Source organism: Rhinatrema bivittatum, chromosome 6, assembly GCF_901001135.1.
Source record: "Rhinatrema bivittatum chromosome 6, aRhiBiv1.1, whole genome shotgun sequence".
NCBI lineage: Eukaryota > Metazoa > Chordata > Amphibia > Gymnophiona > Rhinatrematidae > Rhinatrema > Rhinatrema bivittatum.
Window position 1 is genome coordinate 311855841 of NC_042620.1, and position 27791 is coordinate 311883631.

General features: G+C 45.2%; 1 protein-coding gene across 2 annotated transcripts in view; it reads right to left on the reverse strand.

Annotated features, from left to right (window-relative positions):
* Positions 1–27791, reverse strand: part of CLCN5 (chloride voltage-gated channel 5) — a 187289-nt gene that overhangs the window by 136401 nt on the left and 23097 nt on the right. The window lies entirely within an intron of this gene.

Consider the following 27791-nt stretch of genomic DNA (forward strand, 5'->3'; position numbering starts at 1 on the left):
TAAGGTGCTCATTAAAATTTAGGGATCCATTCTCCTAATCCTTTTAGTACTGGAGTTAGACAATTGTATGCTGTAGTGAACAAGCCTTTCTAATATAAGCTGTAAAATTAAAATCCCCATACATATTGAATGCTCCAAAACCATACCCCACTGCCCTGAATAGTGTCAAACAGCAACAGAAGGGGTCAATGTCTACTTTTTTGCAATGTTTTTGTAATGCTTATGATTTCTGTGGATACTTTCATCTCTTGATTCAGCAAGGTATTTGAGCTGACTAGAGGGAGATATGTGGTGGTGTTAAAAGTGACAGATTCTGCAGTTTGATGCTGCAACAGAAATCCAATTGGGCCATGAGATAGTTTCCTGCCTCAAATCAATCACACTCCCTCTGCTCCTTAAAAAAAAAAAAAAAAAGGCATCCTTAGATCCTACACTGTGTGAAAACTTCAGGCCAACTGTCAACCTGCTATTCTTAGCTAAGGGATTAGAACACAATGCCACATCCAGCTCTCGGATTCTCTCAAACTTAAATGCCCTCCTGGACCCAGCTTAGTGCAGGTTTTGAAAAGGCTTCAAGCGCTGAAAAGGTCCTGACTGACTCCAATCTTCACGTATTGTTAGATGGAGGAAGCTTCGGACGACTGAGCCTGTCCTCAGCAGATCTCATAGACCACACACTACTTACTACAAGATAGACACAAAAACACAGGGACTGAAGGTTGCCGCCTTTCTAATGGGCAGATCCCAAACCATCAGGATCAATGCACAGTCCTCCAAACCCAAGACGGCCCTCTTCAGAATGCCTAAAACTCCCCCCCAATACTCTTTATTATTTTTACTCAGCCTATAGGAACAATTATATGAACTCTCAGCCTCAACTACTTCATTTATTTTTATTTAACAAGTTTTATATACCGTCATTCGGAAACGTCAAAATAACGCCATCATAATGATGCCAATGAGATGAGATAAGATCCTGCTACCTCTCAAAGACTCTCGGAAGCTTCTACTCCAACTGCCAGACCAATACTTTTCATATGCTAGTACATGGATGTGACAAATGGATTAAAACTCAGCCCTAACAAGACAGAGTTTCCATGGGTAAGGTTTGGGAGATATAATTGATGCCCCGCTTCATATGGAGGCCAAGGTAGTCACCATATTCAGAAAAGCATTCTTAACTGCATGAAGTGAAATGATGACACCTACTTTTGTTGAAATGAGATGTGAACCATTATGCAAACAGTAGTATTGCCCCACCTGGACTACTTAAACAGTGTATGTGGGAAGCCCAAAAGAAACTTTATCCAGACTGCAGGTGGTACAGAAAGCTGCAGCCAGGCTAGTTATAGGGCATCGTAGATGGGAGAGAGTACGGGCGGCTAACTCTGGTCCTCAAGAATCACAAACAGGCCTGATTTTCAGGAAATCCATAATGAATATGTATGAAATATATTTGCAAACAATAGAGGCAGTGCATTCAAATCTCTCATGCAAATTCATTATGAATATCCTAAAAACAAGACTATTTTGTGGCTCTTGGCCTCGAGTTGGGCACCTGAGATAGGGCCTCACCACTGTTCAACTCCCTGCACTGGCTGCCACTGAGCTTATGAATCATCTTTAAGACCCCCGAGTCTGGCTTTCAAGACATTGAGCAGCATTGGTCCAACATGCCTCTTCCGTCAAGTGGACTGGCACATCCCTGCAAGACTGCTAAGATCTAGCCAGGAAGCCAATCTAAAAGATCAGCCACTCAAAGAAATGAGGCTAGTGAAAACAAGAAATCATTCAAAGGTACAATCCCTGCTCACTCTGAAACTTATCCCAATAGAACTGAAGCAGGAAGTGAACTATCAGGCCCCTTTCACAAAGGCCTAGCAATCTCTCTTTATACCATAAGAACATGCCATACTGGGTCAGACCAAGGGGCCATCAAGCCCAGCATCCTGTTTCCAATAGTGCCCAATCCAGGCCATAAGAACCTGGCAAGTACCCAAAAACTAAGCCTATCCTATGCTACTGATGCTAGTAATAGCAGGTAATGGACTTCTCCTCCAAGAACTTATCCAAACCTTTTTTAAACCCAGCTATACTAACTGCACTAACCACATCCCCTGGCAACAAATTCCAGAGTTTAATTGTGCGTTGAGTGAAAAAGAACTTTCTCCAATTAGTTTTAAATGTGCCACATGCTAACTTCATGGAGTGCCCCCAGTCCTTCTATTATCCAAAAGAGTAAATAACCGATTCACATTTACCCGTTCTAGACCTATCATGATTTTAAACACCTCTATCATATCCCCCCTCAGCCGTCTCTTCTCCAAGCTGAACAGTCCTAACCTCTTTAGTCTTTCCTCATAGGGGAGCTGTTCCATTCCCTTTATCATTTTGGTCACCCTTCTCTGTTCCTTCTCCATTGCAACTATATCTTTTTTGAGATGTGGCGACCAGAATTGCACAAAGTATTCAAGTCTTATACTTACATTATGACATTTTCCGTTTATTCACCATTCCCTTTCTAAAAATTCCCAACATTCTGTTTGCTTTTTTGACTGCCGCAGCACACTGAACCAGCGATTTCAATGTTTTATCCACTATGAAGCCTAGATCTCCTTCCTGGATGGTAGCACCTAATATGGAACCTAACATTGTGAAACTATAGCATGGGTTATTTCTCCCTATATGCATCACCTTGCACTTATTCACATTAAATTTCATCTGCCATTTGGATGCCCAATTTTCCAGTCTCCCAAGGTCTTCCTGCAATTTATCACAACCTGCTTGTGATTTAACTACTAACACAGCTTACCAAGTAAGATAACTAGTCTCAAGTCCTCTTACGGTAGCCATAAAATATAAACAAGTTTATAAAGCCAACCTTCCAGCATTGTAATCCTATAGTATGCTACTTAAATCATCCCTAGACTCTGCCAGCCTACCTCTGTTTGCAAATACCTATACACCATCTAAGCACTGATTTATAATGAACCCACTTCACAGATTTCCCTTTATTTTCACATTTCTTTATTACTTGGATTTATACTCTGCATTTTTTTTTAATACTTAATTCATTCAAAGTGGATTACAGCATATGCTCAAGGGATCTGTTGGACAGGTATAAGGCTCTTTGCAGACTACAGGTACTAATATAGGCTCACCAGTATTCCCTGCCAAACTGCTTTAGACACATTGTTGACATTGATCATTGACCGTTAAGTGTCCATATATTAAACACCAACTATAAGTTGATGGCAATTTCACTGTAATGTATCATCTACAGTATTTATTATACAGCCATAGGTTTTTCTTTGCATCTCAACCTAATTTCCTGGCAGTTGTCTGAAATTTCTCTCGGTCTATCTTGGTATTAACAGAACCCATAATTTTCCACTTCTTGATCAGAGTTTTAACAGTACTGATTGCCAGTTTCAAATCTTTGGATATCTTTTTATATCCTTTTACTGATTTATAAAGTTGAATTACTTTTGCTCACAGATCCTTTGACAGATCTTTTGCTTTCCCTATGCTTCAGTAACCACCAAAATCAGTGCTGACCTGGATGAAATGCACAAGGGTTTCTCAAGAGCTAAGAAACTCATTGACTATTTATACACCTATACTAGGCACATGTTTGGATATCTACCCTTCATTGCCATCTCAACCTGAGTATGTCAATTTGAATGTATATTACCATCCCAACAACGAGGGGTATGTAGACTTTTGAATAGGACCATTTTATTATTTCCCTTATTCCTATGGTTTTGTTTAAACAATTATGCATCACAAATTAGCACAATTAGAAACATTAAAAATAAGACATGTTTGTCTGATCACTCATGTTTTCTTAAAATGCTACACATCTTAAAAATTCTGCCAGGAGTATGTAAAATAATGAGCATAACTAAATATATATGGAGCCTCCCCAATCAAGGCTACTCCTATGTAATCTGCTTTGTATAGCTTCTCAGCCCTCAGAAGGTGGGCTATAAAACTTAAAATTAAATTGGATCAATTCACTAAAGCTCATCTCCCATTCTCTCTATGAGAAACAAGCTGAATCAGGCCCAATGTGTAGAGATTAGAAAAAAAAAAAAGAGATATCCTCACTACAGTTTTGATTACATTAACATCTGACTAGCTTTCGAGAGCTATGCTCAAAAACCGGTCTGTGGGGAGGGAAGGCAGCTATAACCGAAAGGGGATTTCCTTCAAGATACAGTCTTATACTTACATTTGTCTTTGATAGCTTAGCCTTTTTGAAAGCAACACTACTCTATATGAAGTGAGAGCCTACAATGCAAGAAACCAGCCCAGCAGCTGGTAACAGATGAGGTAAAAGGAAAAGTTATAAACATTACAAACTCAAGAGTATATTTCAACATATATTGGGCACTATGCCTGCTGAGGCCATAAAGAGAACAGAACAGAATGGGAAAAACTTGACAAAGTATCCTGATCGATCCCCATATCTTTGCTGCTTCTGGGGAATGAACAAGTAAAATTCACTCCAAACTCCTTTTAAGCATAACTAATGGGATATCTGTTATTTGGGGTATTATTTTTGCAAGAGGGAGGGGGGGGGGGGTCAGGTGATGTGTTTTTTATCCTGGAAAAAAAAAGTTAGGAGATAAAGATCAAGTATAATTCTACAACTTGGCAAGTCCAAGTAAGTTTGCAGGAATAAAGCACAAGACATAAGCATGTTTCAGTAAAAATGAGGTTCCAAAAGAAGGGATAAACACAAGAGTAAGCTCAGTAGTCACATAAGAAGCAGAATGTGACAGCAAATATGGGTCATAAATCCCATCTAAGTCAGCCCTGCAAGGAAGAACTTCGCAAAAGGGGTGGTGAATAGGTGGAACCTCCTCTTAGGATAGGTAGCGAGGGTAAACATGGAACTGGAATTGAACAGGTATGAGAAAAGCACAAAAACGGGCGTAGCAGTTAGAAAGCAAGAGCCAAAGATCAACTAGGATCTGCGATTTTGCAATAGGTAGGAAAAATGGATAGGTTAGATGGTAGAAGTCTATGAAAGGAAAATTAGTTCTAACCTGTTAATTTTCATTCCTGTAGTACCACGGATCAGTCCAGACTGTGGGGTTGAGCCTCCTTTCCAGCAGGTGGAGACAGACCAAAACTGAAAAGATATCCTATATGAGAACACAGCCTATCCTGTAACCATTCAGTATAACTATTGTCAAAGCAGAAAACAAGAAAACCAGAATAGGACCAAGCAAGAAACTATAAAGCTCAATGGAGCAACTGTCAAATAATGTAATAAACATGGTATAGCTATACGATCTTGCATATACTTCGTGTTTACACGACCAAGGCTTCCGGTGTAATTGCTCAGTATTCTTGCACAAGAATGAAGAATTAGAATCTGTGAATCTGCAAGAAACAAGCTTCGAGGGGACACAAATAAAGACAGACAGGGAAGGGCGTCTGGACTGATCCGTGGTACTACAGGAACGAAAATTAACAGGTAAGAACTAATTTTCCTTTCCCTGTACGTACCCGGATCAGTCCAGACTGTGGGATGTACCAAAGCTTCCCTAAACCGGGTAGGACCGAGACAGTCCCGCTCGAAGCACTTGCCGCCCAAAGGAACCGAAGACCGGAGCTTGAACATCCAGACGGTAGTGTCGAGCAAAAGTATGCAACGACGTCCAAGTGGCGGCCCTGCAAATCTCCTGCGGAGAAACGGATTGACTCTCCGCCCAAGAAGTAGCTTGAGGGCATGGTGAATGAGCCTTTAGGCCCTCGGGGACCAGTCGACCTTGGCAAAGATAGGTCGAAGAGATCGCTTCTTTCAACCACCGCGCAATAGTGGTCTTAGAAGCCGGCTTACCCCGGTTGGGACCACTCCAAAGGACAAAGAGATGATCCGAAACCCGAAAGGCATTGGTAACCTGGAGATAGCGAAGCAGGACCTGTTTGACATCTAGTCGACGGAGGTCACCCCCAGTCATACCCGCAATCTCCTCTGGGGAAAACGCAGGGAGTTCTACCAACTGGTTGACATGGAAGGTGGAAACAACTTTTGGCAAGAAAGAAGGGACCGTCTTGAGAGAAACCCCTGAATCGGAAAAACGCAAGAAGGGCTCCCGACAGGACAACGCTTGAATCTCGGATATCCGCCGAGCGGAGGAGATAGAAACCAGAAAGACAGTTTTCAGCGTAAGATCTTTTAGCGTAGCGTGTCAGAGAGGTTTGAATGGAGCCTTGCAGAGAGCCCAAAGGACCAGATTAAGACTCCACGACGGGCACGTGGCCCGAGAAGGGGGGTGGAGATGTTTAACGCCCCTCAGAAACCAAATCACGTCTGGATGGCCCACTAGGGAATGACCTTCCACCCGACCCAGGAGAGAGCCGAGCGCGAAGACTTGTACGCGCAAAGAACTGAAGGAGAGGCCCTTGGAGAGACCCTGCTGAAGAAAAGAAAGAACCACAGAGACTGGGGCGGAGCGAGCTGAGATACCCGATTCTGCACAAAACAGACTCAAAGACCTTCCAAATACACAAGTAGGCTAGGGAAGTCGATTGTTTCCAGGCCCGTAGCAAGGTGGAGATGACCTCCTCCTTATACCCCTTACGCCTCAGGCGTCGCCGTTCAAAAGCCAGGCCGCTAGATAAAAGCGATCGGCCTGGTCGAAAAATACAGGCCCTTGTCGAAGAAGACGAGGTAGGTGACCGAGTCGAAGAGGTCCATCCATCGCCAGGTTGATGAGATCTGCGAACCAAGGCCTTCGCAGCCACTCGGGTGCTAGCAGAACCACGGGTCCCCGGTGGAGTTCGATTCTTCTGAGAACTTTTCCCACCAGAGGCCACGGGAGGAATACGTACAGAAGGACGTCCGCTGGCCAAGGAAGAGCCAGAGCACCCACGCCCTCTGAGCCGTGCTCTCTCCAGCGGCTGAAGAACCGATTGGTCTTGGAGTTGCGCAGGGTCGCCATGAAGTCTAGGTGGGGGGGGGGACACCCCACCTTTCCACTATCAGAGCCATGGCCATATCAGAGAGTTCCCACTCCCCCGGATCGAGAGATTGACGGCTGAAGAAATCGGCTTGAACATTTTCCTTGCCCACGATGTGGGAGGCTGCCAGGCACTGCAGATGCCGTTCCGCCCATGTGACGAGACTGCTGGCTTCCAGGGCCACCAGGGGACTGCGAGTGCCCCCTTGGCAATTGATGTAAGCCACTCTTACCGCCTTGCCGCAGAGCAGGGGTAGGAACTCCTGAAGGGCCAGGCGCACCGCCAGGGTCTCCAACCAATTCATGTGCCAGCAAGACTGAGTCGGGGTCCAGGTTCCCTGGGTGGACTGGGAGAGACAAACCGCACCCCAGCCCGACAGACTGGCGTCCGTGGTTACTATCGTCCACTGTGGCGCTTGGAGAGGCATCCCCTGGAGGAGATGAGGGAGCGACAACCACCACTGCAAATAGTCTACTGTAGAGTCCAAGAACGGAAGGACCATGTGAAATTGTTCCGACACCGGCTGCCAACAGGATAGCAAAGCTTTCTGTAACGGACGCATATGAGCAAAAGCCCAGGGGACAAGGTCGATGGTGGAAGCCATGGATCCCAAAACCTGCAGGTAGTCCCAGGCCGTCGGAGAAGGTAGCGCAATCAGGTTCTGGATTTGCTCGATCAGCTTTAGAGCGCGCGCTCGCAGTAAGAAGACCTTGCCTACTCGGGTGTCGAAGTGGGCTCCCAGGAACTCCAACTCCTGGGAGGGCTGAAGGTTGCTCTTGGAGAAGTTCACTATCCACCCGAGGGAAGCGAGAAGAGATAACACGCGATCTACCGCCTGTTGGCAGGAAGCCGCCGACTTGGCCCCGATGAGCCAGTCGTCCAGGTAGGGATGAACAAGGATTCCCTCCCGGCGGAGAGCCGCCACGACCACCACCATGACCTTGGTGAAGGTGCGAGGCGCGGTCGCGAGACCGAAAAGAAGTGCCCGAAACTGGAAATCCTGGTTGAGAATGTGGAAGCGAAGATACTTCTGGTAGTCGCGGTGGATGGGAATATGAAAGTAAGCCTCTGCGAGATCGAGCGAAGCGAGGAACTCTCCGGGGCGAACCACCGCGATTACCGCTTGCAGGGTTTCCATGCGGAAATGAGGAACTTTGAGGGTGCGATTGACCCTCTTGAGATCTAGTATCGGGCAATAGGACCCGTCCTTTTTGAGGACGACGAAGTAAATGGAATACTGGCTGGCACCAAGCTCCCTCTTCGGGACCGGGACCACCGCGCCCAGATCCAGGAGTCTGGTGAGGGTTTGTTCTATCACGTCCCTCTTGGACCGCCTGCATGGAGAGAAGAGAAAGAGATCCGGAAGATCGCAGACAATTTCGAAGGCGTACCCGTCTCTGATAATATCGAGGACCCACTGATCCGACGTGATCTTGACCCATTCCTCGAAAAACAGGGAGAGGCGGCCGCCTAGGGAGGGGACCGAGGAATGAGTCAGCTGAACTTCATTGTGTGGTAGGCTTGGGGGTGGAGCGCGCGGTCTGGCCCTCGCGAAAGGGCCGCCGCCCACGAAATGGCTGCGAGCAGGAAGAATAACCCCTCGAGGAACCTCCCCGGCCGCACGGAGTATAACGACGCTGGCCCCGGAAGCAAGGACGATAAGGTGTGTAGGACCGGGATGGTTTAGGACTGTCCTCTGGGAGCTTTTGGACCTTGTTGTCCGCTAAGGAGTCCATAAGCTTCTCAAGGTCCTCACCAAAAAGCAACTTACCTTTGAAAGGCAACGTGTCTAACCGGGTTTTGGAAGACTGATCAGCCGACCAATTGCGGAGCCAGAGGAGTCTACGGGCAGACATCGCCGAAGCCATCGCCTTTGCCTGAACACGAACCAGATCGTAGAATGCGTCTACCCCATAAGAGATTATGGCTTCCAGACGCTCAGCCTGCTCCGCCTCTGCAGGCAGGAGGTCCTGGGTGCAGAGTAATTGTTGGACCCACCTGAGGCCTGCCCGCAGCATGAGACTGCTGCAGCAAGTCGCCCAGACTCCGGGAGCCAAGACTTCGAAGATGCGCTTCATGTAAGCTTCCAGCTTACCATCCTGTCCATCCTTGAGTGCCGTAGATCCCTCCACCGGGATCATGGTATGCTTGGTGACTGCAGAAACATAGGAGTCCACCGAGGGATTCTTTAACATTTCCAAGCATTCCTCCGGGAGGGGATAGAGTTTGTCCATAGCATACCCCACCCAGAGAGCCCCCTCGGGAGCCTCCCATTCCCGTAGGATCAGCAGTTTTAGCATGGGATGGAAGGGAAATGCGGTAGCTGGAGCCCTGAGACCCCCCAGGACTGGGTCCATATCCTTAGGCAAAGAGGCCAACAGGTCATCCGCAGCGAGCCCCTCCAACCCCAATTCCTGGAGGACAAAGGGGATGAGGGGCTCCAACTCCTCTTTGCGGAACAAGCAAAGGGCTCTAGGGTCTTCCCCCTCCAGAGGAAAGGACCCCTCTGGATCCGGGGGAGTGGTGGGATCTGGGAACCCAGGACCCACCAGGGGATCAGGGAGGGGGGGCACCCCCAGGACCACCCACACCCGAACTGGCCCCTGGGACTCCGCAGCTGGGCCAGCAGTCAACGGTGCGGAGCAAGGGATTTTTGGAGGGGGGGGGAGGGTCAAGGGGAGGGCTTTTGTCCTCCTCCTGCAGGCTAGCGAGATAAGATTTATGAATGAGGACGAAGAATTCAGCTGAAAAACCAGCCCTGGATTTCTCGGGGGGGGGGGGGGAAGAGGGGGAGCGAGGGGGTCAGGGAACCCCTCCTGGGGACCCGCGGGGCTCAAATCAGGGGGTATCTCTGAAAAATCCAGCCCCCCAGCCCCAGGGAGCTCCGAAAACGGAGCCACTGAAAAATCCAAAATGGCCACCGTTCCCGGGCTTTGCCGACCCGGGAACGGCCTGGCCATGCCGGAGAGAGTCGATCCCCGGGCTAAATTTGCTTGCCCTGCCGAGGAGGGACCTTCCCCACCCGGCAGGCAAGCAGAGCAAAGGCCCTGACGCGAGAATCGCGAAGAGGGCTGCCCACAGGAGAGGCAGACTGTCTGCCGCAGCATAGAAGAGCCGCTACTGAAGAAAAAAAATCTGAAACAAAGTTTGATTGACAGTCTGCAGATCCGGAGTGAAGCAGGAGGGAAACCTGCTGACTCCTGCCTGTCTGGCTGCTGGTTCAAGGCCTCCTTAGACCAGAAAAAGAAAAAATTGATGGTCTACTGCTGTAAATAAGTTAGACGTAGGGAATACCTGCAACTTATGTAAACTTTAAGTTCCCTTTATTTTTATTTATTTATTTATTTATTTTAAACTGAGCGCAGCAGTCTGGTTCTAAACCCTCTTGGCAGCCAGAAGGGGGGGAGACGAGACCTGGACAGCCTCAGTCCCCACACCAGGAAGCGGGTACGGACTCAGGCTATGCAGCGCGCAAGGGGCAAAGCCCCCGAGACTGGCAAGAGCTGGGAGACGGATCCGTCTCCCACACAGAAAAAGGAAAAAGACACTAAAAAGGAAAAAATCTCTTTTAATGGAAAGAAGACTAAGAATAAGTACTTGCTTGATCCGTAAGGAAGAACAGAAAAAAGGCTGACTAGCCTGGAGCAGGAGACCGAAGGGTGAGCTGCTACACCTGCTGGAAACAGACGAATACTGGATAGGCTCTGTCCTCATATAGGATATCCTTTCAGTTTTGGTCTGTCTCCACCTGCTGGATAGGAGGCTCAACTCCACAGTCTGGACTGATCCAGGTACGTACAGGAAAACCTGTCATATTTTGTTCCTTTTTATTCAAACATATGGCAAAGAGAAGATAACTTAGTGGTTAGAATGATGAACTGGGAACCAACAGACAAGTTCATATCCTAGTTCTGACACAGACGTTTGTGACCTCAGGCATACAACTATCTCTCATCACAAGTAGCCCCTTATACTGGGAACTCTTTGCCAGGATCTCGTAAATCACCCTGGTTTAGGGAGCAATATAAATGCTGAAAAAAACAATATTGAGAGAGTTTTATTGCAGGTTTTATTGTTAGTCTTGGGCCATTGACAAAGCACAGAGTGTTGAATTTCTGGTTATTATTGTTATGAATGTTCTCGCAAGAGTTGGGGGACAAAATCCACAAAAAAAAAAAGTACTCTTTTAAAGCTCCAATTTCATTCCTCAAAATAAATAAATATATAAATGCTGAGCTTGCAATAAAATTGCAAAGTATTACCAAAAACTTCTTTTAAAGGTAATAAAAATCAGACTGCAAAATGGTAAACAAACTCTTAAAAGGATCTAAATTTAACTGCAGAATACCAAGACGCTTTGCCTAACAGTTGTTGTGAATTAGCTCCTACAGAAGGAGGAGTTTGCAATCTTGTTGTGAACTGGCTCCTATGGGAGGAGGAATTAGCAATCTGTTAGGTTCTTGCTAGGGAGTTAGCAACCTGTTAGGATCTCCTTGAGGAGTTAGTAATCTTGTTATGCTTCGGCTCCTGTGAGGGAGGAGTTAGCAAACTGTATGGGTTTAGACTGCGGAGTAGCAATCTGATATATGAGTCTGCTGCTGAAGACTCCTGATGGAGAAGTAGCAATCTGTTACCAGCGGAGTGCTTGGAGAGGGCATTCAGCTGTAGAGGAATGTAGATAGGTGGATCCTTGGGCCGATGGCAGTTGACTGCGCCCCCAGGAGGATATCCTGAGAGGGACCACCGGCTAGGCTTGAGAACGGAGACAGGCACAGATAATTCTTTTATTAGACAGGTAGTAGAACCACCAGAGGTGGCAGTAGTGAGCTGCTACGCCCGGCAGGGCTGAAATCCCTCAGGTACTGGAACAGCGATCCCAGGGTTGAGCTGTAGAGAAAACTATAGATAGTGAATAGACAAGGTAAGCTGTGTTCAAAGCCAGAACTAGATGACAACACTCACACTGTGGATCCATCAAGTCTAAAGGATGTGAAAGAAGAGGGGGTGGCTCGCGGGAATGAAGGCTACTACCTGGAGATAATACCCTTATTCAATATACATACACGTTGTTAATGTGACTCCAACATTGCTCTAAGCTTCAACGGTAAGAGGAAATGTGGAAAAAAAAAAGGATTTGCATTCACAAAAAAGTGGGGTGTAGCTTGCTTGTTACGGCGGTTACTACCCCCAAACCAAATAAGCCTGATACTTCACTTTCAATGCATATCCAGCATAGCTCTCTGCTTCAACGGCAAGGACAATGTAGAAAAGAGGATCTATATATAGACAACAACCAACAAGAACTGAATTACATAGTCGAGTAAACAAAAGCATGGGTGTAGCTTGCTTATTGAGGCGGTTACTACCCCTAATTAAGCTACATATTCAATTAGATGCAGTTCCAACACTGCTCTCTACATTAATGGTGGAGTGAAAGGGAAATAGAACTAAAAGGTACTAAGAGCCAAGCGTAACAAGTAAGAGGAAAGAAAAAAAAAAAAAAAAAAGAGTGCATAGCTTGCTGGGCAGACTGGATGGGCCGTTTGGTCTTCTTCTCCCGTCGTTTCTATGTTTCACATAAGGTCTTTAAGAAGCTCAATAGCTGGAAAGGGTTAGGCCCTCGAGGAGCGAGTACCTGGTTCCAGAGAAAGCTCTGAGAGAGTGGTGGTAACTCACAAATGTCTGTATCTGTGATAGCTTCCAGGCAGTAGAGAATCTTCAGAATGTTCAGGAACATAGGAACTGGTACTCGCTCCTCGAGGGCCTATCTGTAATATGAAATAAAGAAAAGAGAGCGAGGCCCCCGAGGAGCGGTACCCCTGGTAAGTCCGAGGAGGCAGAGTAGCTTAGGTAGTGAAACCCTTGCTAACTTGATCTGTTAGCAAATACTGAGACCTTATATATTGGAAGCGGATGATGTCATCTCAGGGAGACGCCCCCGAGGTTCGCGCCCTTGCTGGTACATAAATCGGAGCGCGCGCGCACCCTACGTCATCAGGAACATGGCAGATCCACTGCGTCGTGCCGGTCCGGGGACGCCGGAGGGAGACGGCAAGAAGACACCGCGGCAGCAAACCGTCCATCAGGCCCGGAGGGAGTCGCCACAGAGGTAAGGAGGGCAGAGTGAGGGCGTCGAGCAGCGACGGACGCAACCACAGTTCACTGTGAAAGCAGCTGACGGAGAGTAGGACTGCAATACACAGAAAGTTACTTAACTACCACCCACCTGGAATTCCTTTTGCCAACTTGCAACAGGCACCCATGATCCCAAAAGCTGTTTAATAGAGTAACATTAAATGTCAGAGCCCCACAGTAAGCACAATCAGATTAATCAGACTGGCTCATTTCCAAGGCATTAGGAGCGGATGCTGACAAGGTATTTCTGCTGCTGGTATGTAAAGGGGCCCTAGGAAGTTCAGTGGAACTCGTTGCTCCTCCATGTAAAGATGCAGAGAGAAAATCGTGCTCTTTACAGACAAGTCAGTGTTTTGCCAGGAAGCAAAGGTCAGCCTGGGAACAGTTTGCTGTAGAAAAAGTCTTTACTGCGGCAGAATCTTCGAGTTTTCCGCTTAAGAATACAATTTTTATATCGACGACAGATTACAGTGAATACGAAACGGCTCAAGAAACCCAAAACGTTTCTTGACCAGAAGTGGTAATTACTAGAGTCTACTTTAGGGAATCTGAGCAATGTTAGCAGGCAGGCCAATTATGATTTTCTTAAGAAGCTGCAACAATTCTTTTGTTTTCCATGAAGAAAAACTGAAGACTGAGAAAATTAATGACACTAAGTGCATGAGAGGAAATTGAAAAAAAAGGGAACTATTAAAATAAATCATTGTTTAATGTATATTTCCTCATGCTCACCAAACCTTTAACACTGAATAAATATGGACAAGTCAGGGCATTCTGCTCTTCCTGGGGACTGCCATTCACTGAGTATATTAAGCAACAGTCATACAGCCATTAGAACAGGGATAACATTCACAGAAGACTAGAAGAGATGCAGGTTCTTTGGTTAGAAGACCACCCAAGAGAACACATAAGACACAAGAATTTATTATTTTACAGGTAACAGTTAATGACAGCAGGTAAGGATCCAAATGGTCAAAGGTAGCCGAACAGACTGGATGGATCATTTGGGTCCTTATCTGCTGTTATAATATGAAAAACTATTTTTGAGGACTTCATCTTGTCACCTACATGGACACAAAGGAAAGTGACTTTTGCAACCAAATCCCCCAACCCCAAAATGGGAAGCTCTGTCAGGGGTTGTTTAAATAAATTGCCCCATTGGAAACCTCTCAGAGAGATCATCTGCTCCTCTGGTTTTATTCTAGGCCAGAGGTGGCCAACTCCAGTCTTCAAGAGCCACAAACAGGCCTGGTTTTCAGGATCTCTACTATGAGTATGCATGAGGCAGATTTGCATGTGCTGCCTCCATTGTATGCAAATATATATTTATTGTGGATATCCTGAAAACCAGGCCTGTTTATTTATTTATTTATTTATTTATTTAACAGTTTTAAATACCGAAATTCTTGTAAAAGGTTACAAATCAGTTCGGTTTACATTGAACAGTAACAGTGCTTCAGAAAATGAAAGCAATTACATTGAACAGTAACAGAGCTTCAGAAGAGAACAATTACAAAGAACTAGGGATTCCAGTAAAATAAATCGTTTGTTGCTCTTGAGGATCGGAGTTGGCTACCCCTGCTCTAGGCAATCAAGAAGCATCAAATACAAGAGGATGCCTAGTACCTCATCACTCTGAGTCATCTGTAATACTCAAAAAACAAAGGTATCCTTGTGTGAGGCAGTGTCCCTAGTGCTCATCTATTTACCTGTGCAGGACCAGGCTAGACTCCTGATCCACCTTAAATTCCTTAAGGAGAGTATACTCTATGGGCGGGATCCTGCAGGGCAGGTGGAGCTCAGAGGGTGTAACCAGAGACTGGGGAATAAGCGCTGGAATCCAGGTGGATATAACCAGACCAGGCCAAGGTCTCCAGGAGGAAGACAGCTCCTGCAAACTAAAACTGTCCCAAACATACAGCTGTGACAAAGCTGAACTGTTCTGAAGGGAAGACAGTCTACTGTTGTGTGATTGTGAATCTGTAATAAAGATAAGTGTTTTAAGAATGGCTGGAGTCAAGAGTAGTTTATGCTTCCAGACCTGTGGGAATCATCGCTCGGTCCCACACCTTGTTAATGCAATTTTACAGCAAGGTGTGCTTTGCAAAGTCAATCTGAATAATAAAGAGTTGGGCAGCTTTTATTAGCATTTACATTCTTTCTAAAACTTAGTGTGATGTAAGAGTACATTCAAATGCTAGCACCATATTCCCAGATAGGCAGGCATCAAAGCACCCCCAGATTTGCAGCAAATCATTTTATGACTTGTTAACATTCAATCATCTCTGGCCTCATTGCATATAGGGTAATGGGTAAAGACCCCCAAGTACTTTTAACCTGCCAATGTGGCACCAAATTTCAGAGAGGAAATACGCATGTACTTTGAAAACTGCTGCAGCTAAAAAAATATTCAGAGACCTTTGCACCCCTGCTTTCTGCGTGGGTAGATATTGCTTGGAAGGTAACACACAAAGTTGAAAATGCAATTTGCATGTCTTATTTTCTTCCTCCATCCTAAATATGCTCCCAAGAATGCCTCATCCAAACGTGGATAAGCATACTTTCAGCTGCTCTGGTAAAAGGGCACATTTTCAAAGCGCTAATTTATGTGGGGAAATCGCTATCTACCCACATCAACAGCTTTGAGAATTGTCTTAACACTTAAGTAGCTGTAGCAACACGGGGGGGTCAATATTCAAATGGTTTGTCCAGCTAAGTTGGAGACTTCACCAGACCAATCATGGGTTTTTAGTTCCAACACGTTTTATTGTTGGAACTCCAACCTATCCAGCTAACTTGCACAAGAACTGCTATGACTAACTATTCTTTCAAAAGAACTAGACCAGAGTGTGTGAGGTATGGCGCAGGACAAGAATGCGCAATTGGGATTTTGCTGGAATATTTCCAAATAAAAGAAGGCAGCAGAGAGCTTTCTAAAAGGGTAATTTTAGCTGAAATGGGAATTAGACTTGGCAGAAGTAATCGCTGGATTCATAATTTTACAAGCATTTTCTTTATTTTTTTTGTTAACTAAATGCATAAGTGTGCTGCCAAGTTTCATGTCAGAAACAGTTTACCATTTCCCCAATGACAGCAAAATGTAGGAGTCAAGTTTTTAAAAAAATGGTATGGACAAGAAAGGAAGATAATACTGTACTTCTGCGCTGCAGACCAGAATGATACTCTCTCCTAAATTCTGTGCTCTTGTTTCTTTTATTTGATTTTCTGCAGTTTTCCTTCCCTGTCCCTTTTCCATGTTTTATTTCATCTCTCCTTCTGGCCCGCATTATTTTCTAAAGGCCACCAGCAGAGGTCAGTGCTAGGGACAGGCAGGAAGGGAGAAGAGCCATACCAGTGTGGGCATCCTGCAGGAGGGAGGCTACTCGAATCCCCCAAATCACCCAGCCCTGCAATCAGCAATAAAATACTTCAAAAATTAACACCACGTGTCACTTTGCGAAGCGATCCTTTCATAAAATTAGGCAGGTTGTGTATAGAAAGCTATTTTTAAACAACAAAACAAGGATACAGTCAGCCAAAAACTAGAACAAAATGCCTGGAAGTTCATGCTCAAAATTTGGAGAGTCTCTACTGCTCAGCCAATTAGAATGATCTCGCTCTCCTTCCTTCAGCTGAATGAGAAGACTGTAAAATTAGTTTATGTTCCGCATAGCTATTAAAATGAGCCACTTATGATCCACAGGAAAAGGGTTGCTACATTTTTTTAATATATATTCTGCCTCATGGATCACAAACCTCAGTGATCAATTTTATTTTTTGTGTCCAAGTGTATTAAACTATATACAGATAGATAAGACATAACTAAAAAAAAAACAAAAACCCCAAAAAACCCCCATCTTGAAATCTGGGTGGATTCTACCAGCAGGCCATAGAGAGCTTGTTAACCAGAGTATATTGCCCAAAGAGCAAGCAAGTCAAGAGATACACGGAGTGGCAAAATACAGAAATAAAGTTTTTTTAAAAATTAATAAAATGTATTACAAAAGCTGCAATTTCCTCCATCCCAGCAGTTTTTGGCTATCCTGCAGGGTCCAACTAGTGATCCAAAGCTCTAGAGCTATCTGATTGAATGCTGCTGGATCCAAACATCGGTCTAAAATAACTCCCACCAGCAAAGAATCCCAACTCCCTGGAAGTGGGCAGAATCCTCAGGTTTTTGTTTCAATCCCCTGCATGGACACTCCCCTGCTGGAGCGGGTGCAGCAGCAGTTCATATCACAGCATTCCTGCTACGTATAAAATCAGAGCCCGGCAGTTGTACTGGAAACGTTTCTGGGGGTGCCACACACTATTACTTCTAGGTACACGCGGAAAGGTAATGCAAACTGTTAAAAGCTCTGAAAGATGCAGGAGGGAAAGTCGGTGCAGTGATTTAGAAGCCAATATTATAATCAACTTTTTTAAAACTTTGAAGATAGCCATGAGAACACCTTGCCACTTTGCGAGGCCAAGCTGGCATGGCTGTCACTTCCTAAAGCAGCTGCTGAAAAATTGAAGAATCAGAACGAGAGGGGATCCCTCTGGCGCCAATAGACAATTTTTCCCCTACTGGTTAACACGAAGAGAAAGTTACACTGTTTATAGCTGATAAGGGGGGATCCTGAAACCTCACATGCGACATTCTTTGGACAATTCTTATGTTGATCCAATAAAAAGATATCAACACCGGCAAAGGTTCTCTCCCGGACCAATGGAAGTCTGCACTAAGAACACAGAGCCTTATAAAAGTCGTGTACCATATACTCTTGGAGTGTCTTGGTACACTGCCTCCTTGCTATTCCTCTTCTCTAGCCCACCCCTGACTCGCTCCCCTTAAATCATCTCACGGCAACGTTTGTAGAAACCAACCGTCTAGCTTGCAGCCTTCAGCTCCCAGGATGAAGAGGAAGGGAATTAAGCTTCACACTGTTTCTGGAAACTTAATCCCATGCCATGGTGGGACACTTTCCAGGTGAGGGGCCAGTGAGAAGAGAGAAAATAAAAGAACAAAAAAAATATTTGCTTGGGAGACAGGGTTATCTGTTGGAAGTGGAAGAGGGCCAAAATAAATCACACTCAACCATGCAGACCCTAATCCTGCTAAAGCGGGAATCCGAAACCCTGTCTTGCAGAGTCATCCTGGCTCCCGGAGCAGAAAGAAAAAAATAAATAAATAAGAGAGCGCCTCAGCCAGTCAGGGCAGGCTTTTATTACTTCGTTCCCATGACTTTAAAGAGTTTTATTAATATCTGCAAACAGAAAGGCTTTGCAATAAATTGGAAGCGGAGGGTTTTATATTAGACCAGTCTTCTGCCTGGGCATCCAATCTGATATCTACTTTTATTTTGTAACTATTTTTTCATCTCCCTGTTTGTACTCCTGGGGGGGAATTCTGCACAAAAATAAAAATTCTGCAAATGCCTGCTGACATTTGTTAAAACATCACAATAAAATCGGTGTCTTTCAGTAATTTAAAATGTAATCATTACATAAATATGCAGAATTCCCCCAGGAGTACTGCAAATGTACATCAGGCTGCACTCTCTCCCCCCACGTTGAAACCCCCTCCCACAGAGCTCTACCTCTCCAGCCTTGGCCCCTCCAGCTCACTCTTCCTCCCCATCCCACCCGGGTCACCCAGCTTACCCCCACGCCCCTTGCTCTGAATCCTCCCTCCCCAAGCTTTCCCCTCTTCCGTCCTCCTCTTCCCCAGGCTTGACCCCTCCATTTCACTCTGCTCTTCCTTCCCCTTACACTCGAGCCACTCCTAGTGTTCTCGCTCTCCTCCATCCCAGCTTTCTCTTGCTCTTCCACTCCTTCCTCTGTCCTAACCCACACAGAAAAAGAAAGAAACAGGAAACAGCTGCCTTGCAGCTTGCACAGCTGGAGGTTTCTCTTCCAGTCCCACGCAGGCCGACACTGTCCTGGTCACAGCCCAAAGCTGCTGCTGCTGCCTCCCTCCACCCTAAGCCCCGCGCAGGCAGACGCCGCCCGACCCCTCTTCTTCCAGCCAGCGCTGCCGTCTCCCTCCTCTCTGAGCCCAACACAGACCAGCCCTCCTCTTCCCTAATATCACCGCTTCTGGGGCCCCAAAGTAAATTCTGCGCACTAGACAGAATCCCCCCCAGGAGTACACGCTGCAGCAGGTCAGTTAACTATTTAGACGGCTAGTCTGCCTCGACATACATCCTTCCTGCTCCTCTCTGTGACACATCCACTAGGCGACAAGACTACTGCTCTCGCTGCCCGCACAGGAAGAGCCTGAGACCCAAACCTTGCCAATGAATCGCGTGGGTCCTTCTCTGCAGCGAAGGAAAGATCTGCCCGTCAGCATCCACCTGACTGCTGCCCACACAGGGCCGATGCAATACAAACACGCTAAAAACATGCGTATAAACTGGACACACTTTTTTTTTTTTTTTTAATGTGCGTACAATAACCTCTCCTGGGCACTCGATGCAATAGTCGGAGGAACTAGAGAAAAATCAGTATTTTCTGCTTTTCTGTTAACTTTTGGGGCTCCTCAAGACTTAATGCCAGCTCCGGGGCTGGCGTTAATTTTGGAGGGTAAAACTGTGCGTGTCTGGCACACATTTATTTTTTTTTTTTTACACAAGGGGGTAATAGCTAATAGCCTCATCAACATGGCATTCATACGTGATGAGCGCTATCCGCTACCTGCTGTTTGGATGTGTGTTTTGCACATGCTAATCCCTTTACTGCATAAGGGTTTGTGGACGAGCGTCCAAAACACGCATCCAACCGCATGTTAACCTGTGCGCTAGCCTGAGCACACGGCACTGTATTGTATCGGCCTGTAAGTTTGCGACTGAAGGATGGGTGGAGATGGGAATCTCTGCTGGGGGAAAAAAGCTAGAGGGGGTGCATATTATCTGGTTCCCTCCCCCCCACACACACAAACAGATTAAATTAATTCAGGAAACTATTTTTTTTTTAGAAATATTTATCTCATTAGCTGCCACTGGTATCGACCACTAAGATCAAGGGACTTTCTGCAAAGTAAAAACAGTGTAAAAACCTGCTTCTTACTGCAGCTGTCCAGGGAGGGGAATTTGGGGGTGGTTTTACTCTCCATATCAAGAGGATTTCTCAACCTCCCTTATTTGTGGTCCTTTATTTTCTATGTAGGTTCATGTTACTTTTTTTGTAGTTTTTCCATCCCCAAAAACTCAAGCAACAAACCACACTGGGGTCCATCCCCAAAAACTCAAGCAACAAACCACTGGGGGATCAGCTTTTACTGCCGTGTTCATCCATGATGTATTAGAAGAAATACTGACGCTGATGAGACTGCAGACCCTGTCCCCGTCCAATGGCACCGACAGCTATTGCCCGAGCGTAGGTGGATGCCAGGACAGGAAGCCTGTATTTTGACTGTCCATGCAGGGAAAAGGGGCATTAAATGGCCAATACATGCCAACCCTCGTTTTCGTTATCAATCATCGTCAACACAGTTGACTTGTGTCCCTTCTCCCCTCTGCTTTTGGAAGCTCTCCTGAAATTCCAGACCCCCAGAAAATTGCTCCCACACGTTCAGCTCGCACTGGCTGCACATGCATTTCTGAAGTACGAAAGTGTTCTTCTGTCCAAACAGGATCCCGTGTAAGTTCCAGTTTTATAACATTATGAAAGCTGCCTTGTCATCCTCAAGGAGTTTACAGTATTATTTAAATCCAGATGATTAATACCAGCTACCTCACTAGAATCTTTGGGGGAAAAAAAAAAAAATCTTGGCAACAGTGCTCTCCCTCTGTACAACGCACCCGGAGTCATCTGATCACTCCAACTACCATAAACACCGTGCAGGATAAACTATAAACTGAAGAACTCATTTCTGTTTATGAAAGAGAAAATAAAAGAAACTGCAGCACTTAGAGTGCTTGTTATGTCAACAGGAACTTGGCTTACAGCCAGGGCAAGAGTTTGGCAAGGCCTCACAGGTAGAATAAAACAGCCGTGCCACTGGCTTCCAACACCTGTGCCCTTCCTCACATCCATGTGGCCAGCTCTTCATTAACTTCTCATTAATAGAGTTTGCCTGGTTTATTTTCTTTTTAAAAAGCTGTTTTGTCAATGTCCCTGTAATAAAAACACACAGCAAAATATTCTTCGCCACTGCTTTCCTAAAAAGAGCTGGCAGTTTTCACAAAGCAGATATTCTCCTGGGTTCCCCCCTCCCTTTCTTCTCTCCTCCTTTTACCAATCACATATCCTCCAAATGCCGAGCATCTCCAACTTACCTCCCTCCCTTTCTCTTTTCTTCCCCAACCCCCTGTCCCTTCCTCTAACTCTGCAAATGCCCTCTACCCGCAGCACTGTGCTGTGGCTTACAAGCTGCACGCTAGCAGGGATGCATAGGGCTGTCTTCCCCCAGCCCCATTCACTGTTAACTGCAGTGCTGCTGAGTAAGCCGCCGTCTTGCTTCCTCTCGTATCATAAAAGAACACGCTCTCCCCTCCTGCAACACGGGCACAGACCATGTTCCCAAGAATATAAGCTACAAAAACCTTAAACTGGGATCACTTCCTCAGGCTTGTACAACAAGCAAGCTTCTGACTCATGGGCAAAGTGCCATCCTTTTGGGACGTTCTTAAAAATCAAAATTAATCCTTATTTGGCTACACTGAATTCCCCCTGAGACGCTTGCAAAGTTCATTAGAAATTACTACCGCAAATTTCAAGAGTATTTCTAAATAAAATAAAATTGCTAGCACTTTTTTGTAGTTTAAAATAATCCTATATTAAATGTCCTGAATCAATGAACAGCAAAAGTACTAATAATGGGGATGGCATACGTTAGGCTTCTAAATGTAGGCAAGGCCCTCCTCAAGCCACTCTCTTCCCCTCCACCTCATCCAAGGGCAATGCTCCCATTCGCTCTACTCTTACCCTCTCCCCATCCCCAGATGGTGATATTCATCGACAACAGTCCCCCGGCTTACTTCCTCTTCACCCTCCACCCAGCAGGTGATCTGGTTCTCTTCCATCACCCAATACCACAGATCCTCCTCCCTCAGCACACCCCTGTTGAGTCTCATCTGAGAGGGCTTTTGGTGCACCATTTTGGTAGCCCTTCTCTAGACTGCATCCATTCTGTCTATACTACTGAACAGCCAGCTTCCTGAACTAGATACAAAACAAGCAAGGTCTCACTCAATGATCTGCACAACAATGCACAGAAAAAAAAAAAAAGTTAAATTAAAAATAAAGGCATGATAGGGAGATAGGGCAGGGATGATCAAAAGGTGACAAGAAGTATCATTTTATAGCTTATAATGTGAGAAGAAACCTAAGTCTAATTTGAGTCCTCTCATTATTTCCAAAGTATCTGAACATTTTAACTTCAAACGTCTTGCATTCCTGAATTGCTTTACTTTTTACTTTAATTATCCTAATCGTAGGCTTATTGATTCAGTGGTCGGTTTCCGAAAAGTGCTCTCCCATGGTGTACCACTTTGGTCTTCCCTGTGGTGTTTGATCTTGTCTCTGTGTAAACTGATCCTTGCCTTTAATGTCTGGCCAGTCTCACTAGCGTAGCCTGCTTCTTGAAATGGAAGACCATCTTTACCATTACACGCTGTCTCCTGTCAGTCAACCAGTTTGTAGTCCACTCCACCATCTTGGTGCTGATTCCCAAGCTTCTCATTTTATTCACAAGTGTTTTATGTGGGACTATATCAAAAGCTTTTCTGAAATCCAAGTAAATCACATTGAGCGCTCTTCCTTGATCTAACTCTCTAGTCACCAAATCAAAAAAGTCAATTAGATTTATCTGACAGGACTTTGCCATGGTGAATCCATGCTGCCTCAGGTCCAGCAACCAATTAGTTTGTAGATAGACACAATCCTTTCCTTCAGCAATGACTCCATTAATTTTCTCACTACTGAGATGAGGCTAACTGGCCTGTAGTGTCCAACCTCCTCTCTCTACCACTCTTGTGAAGCGGGACCACCACTGCTCTTCTCCAGTCATGCAGCACCACTCCCATTTTCAGGAATCTATTGAACAGGTCTTTCAGCGGACCTGCCACCAAATCTCTGAGCTCCCTCAGTATCCTGGGATGTTCCTCATTCAGCCCAATGGCTTTTATCCACTCTCAGTTTTCCTAACTCATCCCATACATTCTCTTCTATTAACGTTTTGTGCACCCCACTCCCATCTACAGTCTTCTCAACCAGTTATCCTTTTCATACCGAACTGAAGTATTTGTTTAACATTTCCGCCATTTCTTCATCTCTGTCTACACATTGCTCTTTGTCATCTTTCAATTTCACTATAAAACTTCAGGCCTCGCTTCTTTCTCTGATATATCTGACATATATCGCTTTCCCTCTTTGGCAATCCTTTCTTCCGCTTGACCTTTTGCTTTCATGATTTCCTTTTTTGTTTTCCTGGAGTACTATGTTCAGTTCTGGAGACCATATTTCAAAAGGAATAGAGACAGGTTGGAGGTGGTACAGAGAAGGGTGACCAAAATGGTGGGGGATCTCCTCACAAGTCATTTGATGGAGAGGTTGAAGGACCTAAATATGTATATCCTGGAGGAGAGAAGGTGCAGGGGGGAGATGATACAGGCCTTCAGATACCTGAAAGATGTTAATGAAGCACAACGAATAAACCTTTTCCATCGGAAAAGAAATCGGTACAACATAAGAACATGCCATACTGGGTCAGACCAAGGGTCCATCAAGCCCAGCATCCTGTTTCCAACAGTGGCCAATCCAGGCCATAAGAACCTGGCAAGTACCCCAAAACTAAGTCTATTCCATGTTACCGTTGCTAGTAATAGCAGTGGCTATTTTCTAAGTCAACTTAATTAATAGCAAGTAATGGACTTCTCCTCCAAGAACTTATCCAATCCTTTTTTTTAAACACAGCTATACTAACTTCACTAACCACATCCTCTGGCAACAAATTCCAGAGTTTAATTGTGCGTTGAGTAAAAAAAGAACTTTCTCAGATTAGTTTTAAATGTGCCACATGCTAACTTCATGGAATGCCCCCTAGTCTTTTTATTATCCGAAAGAGTAAATAACCGATTCACATCTACCCGTTCTAGACCTCTCATGATTTTAAACACCTCTATCATATCCCCCCTCAGCCGTCTCTTCTCCAAGCTGAAAAGTCCTAACCTTTTTAGTCTTTCCTCATAGGGGAGCTGTTCCATTCCCCTTATTTTGATAGCCCTTCTCCGTACTTTCTCCATCGCAATTTATAGAACAAGGGGTCACGAAATGGAACTCCAGGGAAGATGACTGAGAACCAACATCAAGAAATATTTCTTCATGGAGAGGGTGGTGGATCCTTGGAATGCCCTTCCAGAGGGTGGTCGTGAAGACAAAAACAGTGAAAGAATTCAAAAGGGCATGGGATAAACACCGTGGATCACTAAAGGCTGGGGGGGGGGGGGGGTGTTTAGCTTGCTGGTGCCACAGTTACTACCCTTAACCAATAAGCCTTCATACTGTTGATACCACTCCATTATTGCTCTCTGCTTCAATGGCAGGGGGAAAAGGGGAATTGGATTCAGACAGCAATCAACAAGGACCCTGACGTTTATGGTCTGGGGAAACAAATAAGCATGGGAGTAACTTGCTGGTGCTGCGGTTTATACCCTTAACCAATAAGCCTTCATACTTTTGATGCAACTCCATCATTGCCCTCTGCTTCAACGGCAAGAGGTAATGGCAAGGATAAACCATGATCCCCTGTTTGCGTAATGTTTCCGTTACCACCACCATGACCTTGATAAAGGTCTTGGGAGCCATTGTTGCTAGGCCAAAGGGAAATGCCTGGAATTTAACGTGTTTGCTCAAAATGCAGAATCATAGGTTCTGATGGGATGCCCAAAGGAACGTGAAATCATGCTTCTGCCAAATCAATAGAAGCCAAATATTCTCCTTCCCGCAAAGTCTTGACCTACTATAACATCTCGATTTGAAAGTGAGACATATGCATACATTTATTGATATTTTTAGGTCCAACACCGGAAAGAACAGTCTTTTTTTTTTTTTTTTGGTACAAGGTATATTGAATAGGTGCCCTTTTCTCATTTATGTGAGAGTACTGGCACAAACACCTGAAGATGCAACTTCACCAGTGTTTTTTACCGTCTCTCTCTTTTGAGTGAAGACACACATAGGGAAACCATAAAGACTCTTGGGACCAATTTCGCGCATTCAGGGACATAGCCCTCCTGCACAATGTCTAGGACCCGCTGGTCTGTCATAATTTGGGTACATTCTCCGTGGTACCTCAACAGGCAGCTGCCCATCATCGATGGAGGAACCTACTGTATATCATTCGGCTGAGTGACTGGCCCCTGCTGCCAGGGGCTTTATCTTTGCTCTTCTGGCCCTCTGAAAGAGGTGGCTCTTACCTCACCTGCCGAGGGGATGGATGGGAGGGATATGCTACGCTATCCTATATCTGTGCCATTCTCCATAAAGCTTATGCTGCTGTAGTGGTAAGAGAGGGGCTGCAACACCTATCCTGCAGCCCACAGTGGTTTCTTTGCCACTACTGCGATTAGAGTGGACGCTGCTAAAGGAGGCCACTGCACTCCCCTGTTGCAGCTCCTGTAACCCACAGTGTTCTCCCCTGCCACTGCCACAGGGAGACTAAATTCTGAAATTGCTTTCTCTTTGTGCACACAGTGTTACTGCCACAATACAACAAGCCTCCGTCCCTCCACCGGAAACGAGGTGTCCTCAGCTTCCAAACCACCCACCATGAAGGCACTGCTCCTCTCTTCCCTGGAGCCTGTTCCCCAGGTCCTCACCATCTCCAGGGTGTTTGTGCCACTGCTTCTCCAGGCCCAATGCTTTATTTTTAAACTTTGTTGTGCCACTGGCAGAGCACATCAGGAAGGGGATGGGGAAAAAAGAGAAAGAGGGATAGGAAAATGGTCCTGAAACACCTTTTTTTTGGGGGGGGGGGGGGGCCCTCACTCTACAGGTTCCTTGCCACCAAAGGAACCCTTTCCTGGGGAATCTCAGACCCCTCAAGATACTGTGATTACTTGCCAGAAACTCAACCAGGAGCTAGCCTAACAGTACTGCTTCCACTAGGAGAAGCAACCCTTAAGGGTTGCTGTCCCAGGAGTAACAGGGCTCAATCAGGTCGGAACGGAACTAGACTCGAGCCAACGTTCTCTTTATGTGTCCACAACCGCTGGAGACTGAGGCCACTGGCAATTGAACAGGACCACAATTCCCATATAGCCCAGAGTGAGGTCATAAAAGAGGAGTGTCCTCTGTCCCCATCAGCTGTGGTGGAGGGAAATTCCATACGTGGTCTAGCAGGATAATGAAGAGAGTATTAACTCTCAAAGGCCAGTCAAGAAATGTATTCTTTTTATGAAATTGTGTTATGATGCTATTCTAAGCGGATAATAAATGTTTTTAAATAAAGTTAGTTGAAAAAAATATATATAAATGGCTACAGAAATCTGTAGGTGTTTTTTGGTTGGAGAGGAGACGACCCTGAAATACTGATCGCCAGATTAATTTGGATCAGAATGACTGACCCAAGTTGTGGCTTGTAGCCCATAAGATCTCTATTTGTACTCGTCAACAGGAATTGTTTCATATTCTTCAGACATATCTATATCCAGTTTGGTATCTTAGATTCAATAGCTCTAGTCCTCTCTTTTGGAGGGGCTGTGGTATGGTGGGTTCTTTCTTCCACATGAGGTGGCAACGTCCTCATGTTCAAACTTTCTGGTGTCTGGTGGAATTGAATGAGTGCACTGCAATTACGGGGGTGGTGTTCACCTTCATTCCTGTTTGCTTGTTGGGGCACTGGGACGCTTTGGACACCCCCATATCTCATCACAAGTTGTCTCATCTGATTCAAGCAGCCCGATTTTGGAAGACGGATCCTCAGCTAGAATTTTGGCGCAGACAAGTTGCCGAGATCGCCATCCTCAAGAGAATTACTGTGGCCTTAGGAAGAAGTTAAGAACATAAGAACATGCCATACTGGGTCAGACCAAGGGTCCATCAAGCCCAGCATCCTGTTTCCAACAGTGGCCAATCCAGGCCATAAGCACCTGGCAAGTACCCAAGTTGGACAGATATGAGTGCATTTGGCAAAAATACTGGACTTGCAGGAGAAAACTCTGTAAACTTTTTCTTTACATACCTATTTGTTTCCCATATGGAGCCTTGTCTTGTTTGCTTTTTGCAATGTATTCTGTAAGCTGTTTTTTAAATAAAAAAATTTAAAAATATATTTATATCACCTTATATAACTTTTGTTAACCTTTATTTCATATGGACCAACACAACAGCCATCCTACTGTACAACAATGTCATCCCTTCCTTTTCTCTACCAGCTAGGCCTCCCCATCCACTCTAGCATCTCTTCTGCCCTGGCCACTTTGTTGTTACACTTTTTACTATCTTGAAATCATAGAATGCGATTCTGGATATCTTTGACCCTATCACCATCCAGTTCATTTATTTTAATGTATTTTAAATTTCTAAACCATCTATGGACTTTTATAGGCAGTTTCCAATATAACATTCTTAATCATATCAATTAAAACATACAAAATAAAATCACATAAAACATAACAAAATAAAACTAAACAAGTAAGCATTTTATAAGTAACATCATTAAGTACAAATAAAATCATAAATAAATAAAAATT